Below are 3,330 nucleotides of genomic sequence, written 5' to 3'. Positions count from 1 at the left end.
CCTGACAGCCCCGGCAGGACCCGCTCCGCCACCGCTGGCTCCATGCTCCGAGCCAGCTCCATGCAGGACACCACATACGTGCCGGTGGAAGTGGAGCGGGGCTCCATAGAGCCAGGCAGGTTCCCAAACCAAGACATCTGAGCCTGGGAAAACGGCCTTCCAATGGCTTTCATTATTTCCCTCTCATCATGTGTAAAGGGAAAGGAAAAAACCCACTTATTTTGTCCCTAGTCTCCAAGATACGATGTGGTTTTGCTATTTAAAGTCCTAAATAGATCTGGCACCGCATTGGCCAGGAAAGGCGTGTGCATGCGTGCATGGAGAGGGTGAGATTAAACAGCTCTGCCTCTTTATTGCTGTCCTGTAACACTGACCTTGCTTCACACATGCCGTTACTTACATTTCTTGAGCTAGCTATCAGCTGGAGAGGCGACAGAACAGGGCCTTTTGTGAGGGACCAGCCAAAAACTCCATTTTCCACCAGAACCGGTAACAAAACCCCATATTTGCAAGAAAAATGTCTGGAAAGACAAAACAACAGTTTTCTTTTGTCAAAGCTCCAGGATGGGGGAACCCACGGAATGAAAGAAACGCCGGAGAGCCACAGCCATTCCCAGCATCTTCATTAATGCTGCTGTAAGCATCCAGCTGGGGAAAGCCTGCCTGGAAGGAGCTCCTGGAGCAGGCAGGGAGCGAAGCCATCCCAGCCCCACCATATGGGGCTGCCCTTGCAAGCAGCGGGAGCAGAGCTCAGGAGTTCTGAGACGGGAGCATCACAATCAAACGGGTTGGAAAAGCCCTTTAGGATCATCCAGTGCAACCGTTCCCAGCACTGCCAAGGCCACCTCTGCCCCATGGCACTGAGGCCTCGTCTCCACAGTGTGTGAGCACTTGCAGGGACGGTGACTGCAGCCCTGCCCTGGGCAGCCTGTTCCAATGCCCGAGCACCCTCTGGGGCAGGAATTGTTCCTCAGCTCCATCTGAACCTGCCCTGGTGCAGCTTGAGGCCGGTTCCTCTTGTCCCCTCCCTTGTTCCTTGGGAGCAGAGCCCAGCCCCTCCTGGCTCCATCCTCCTCTCAGGCAGTTGTAGTGCCCAGCACAGGGGGTTATTACTTCCTTAATCCAAGAGATGCCCATCCTCACAATCCCTGTCAGACCCATGGTCCTCAGGGGACCTACACAAGCAAGGGCAGCAGCGACAGGAGCTCAACTTGCTCGGCGGGACACCAAATATTGACACACAGGAACCAAACACCCACTGAATGCGGTGGAACAAAAGGGGTTATCTTGTATTTGGGCTGTCAGTAGCTCACAGGGCTAATAAATATTAGTGTTTCCTTTGAGGAGGATTTGTACGGGGAAAGGCAAAGGCTATGAAGAACAAACAGCAGCTGAGAGGCTCTTTGTCTTTGCCATCTGACCCCGGGCAAGGCAGGTCTGTCTACATGATCATTGCTAGGCTTTCCCCCCTGGAGGTGACCTTGACCTTCAGAAGGACTCTCCCTCTTGTGGGGTTAGAGCTGAGCCTGCAGGGGTGGTGATGTGCTGTGCTGTGCCCCCTCCTCCCCGTGACAGCCCCAGCAAGAGGCAATCTCTGTGCACGGGGACGGCAACGCCAAGGAAGAAACCCACACAGAGACAGGTCACACATCCAGGATGAGCTTCTCCAGGCTGTGTGGAGGGGGTTCCTGCTCCCCCTGCTCTCATCGGGGCTGTATCCCCCAGGCACAGCACGCTCTGCACCCCATGGACCTGCGCAGAGGACGCTGTACCCGTGAGCCTGCCTGCTGAGCTCCTTCTGCTGGGAGCTGCCTGGGAAGAGCGTGTCTGCACCACAGACCCCTGCCAGCCCAGGAAACGCCTGTGTCAAGGAACAGATGACAACGGGAGGGTTGAGGCTGCCCCCTCCCATTGTGAACCTCCCCGCTGCAAAGCCCCATGGAGCAGGAGCCGGGGGCAGGCACCAGGCACTCACTCCCCTGCCATGGGGGTGAAGTGCGTCACTGGTGGCTGCTCATGCTCTTCCCTATCAACTGGAAACAATTAATGAACTATTCAGCCTGAGCTGCGCTGGACACGGCGAGAGGAACGGAGCAGGGATGGGCAAACCTCAAACAATGCAGACGTCTGGATGCTTGTCTAGGACAAACCCGAACGAACAGCCTTGGTTGGACCGGGGATGGGGGGTGTCAGAGGGCGCAGCAAGCACTGCCACAGGGAGGAGTCGACCCCGAAGCTTTGGGGACCTCCAGGGTCTCCACGTTTATCCTCACACTTTGCATTTTCCAAGGATCCCAGGACAAACGACACGGAGCAGAGCGGAAAACAGCCCTCGCCCCCTGGGAATGGGGCAGGAGAGCGTGACGGATGAATGCATCGGCATGTCCTGCCAGTCCCAACGCCAGGTGATGGTCACAGCACCTGCCAAGTCCCGAGTGTCCTGTCCACGTCCATGGCTGGAGGCTGGAGGTGGGCGAGAGGACCAGCGAGCAGAGCAGGGATGTGGGTATTATACAGCGGGGAGACGACGCTCACACACTCGCAGACGTTTGAGGCTGTTTGCGGGCTGCGGGGGAGAGGTGCAGCAGGGGCCTCTTCACTCGGGATGGATTTGGCACATTCCCGAAGTACCGAGGGGAAGACACACCAGGAGCAGTCCTCGGCCAGCAAAGCCCGTTCATACCTAAGCGCACATCCCGGTCACACAGCATCAGTCTGAGTCAGGGCTGGTACGATCTGGTGCTGGCTGCAAACATAGAGGCCAGGCAGGGAGGTTTGAGGGAGGATTTGCTTCTCTGCGGGTCTATTTCTGGTACCCACAGCTGAGCTGTGGGAGGGTTGGCACCTCTCCCCCCTTCCTCTGGGTAGAGCCGCACTGAGGTGGGTGTGTGCAACACGCTGCTGTGCAGAGGATGCTCAGCACGGGGGGAGATGCTGGCTGGGAGCCATGTCCTGCCCCTCGTGACGCTGGCACAGAGGGTGGTGGGGCAGCAGGATCCGAGAGGAAGGGGCTGCTCCATCGGTGCCTGGGGAAGGGCCGGATGAAGGCCTTGGAGGCAGCACAGAGCCAACATCAGGCTCCACTTCTGCGCAGCCCCACCACCAGGTATCTGCTCCCCAGGCAGGATAAGCCAGGCCTGGCTCTCACAGCTCAGGACATCCCTGGGGAGCATCCAGCTGACTGAATTTGGGAACACAATGGAGGGGGAGATGCTGGGGAAGCAGGGGGAAGCCCCCCCCCCCCCCCCCCCCCCCCCCCAGCTGCTCCATCCTTGTCAGGATTCAGGTGCAAAAGATGGGGAGAGAAAAAGGGATTCTAGACAGGCAAGG

The sequence above is a fragment of the Pezoporus wallicus genome, unplaced genomic scaffold (assembly GCF_028554395.1).
Source record: "Pezoporus wallicus isolate ANWC-B61680 ecotype Strahan unplaced genomic scaffold, APGP_CSIRO_Pwel_v1 scaffold_7736, whole genome shotgun sequence".
NCBI lineage: Eukaryota > Metazoa > Chordata > Aves > Psittaciformes > Psittacidae > Pezoporus > Pezoporus wallicus.
This window is presented reverse-complemented; position numbering follows the sequence as displayed.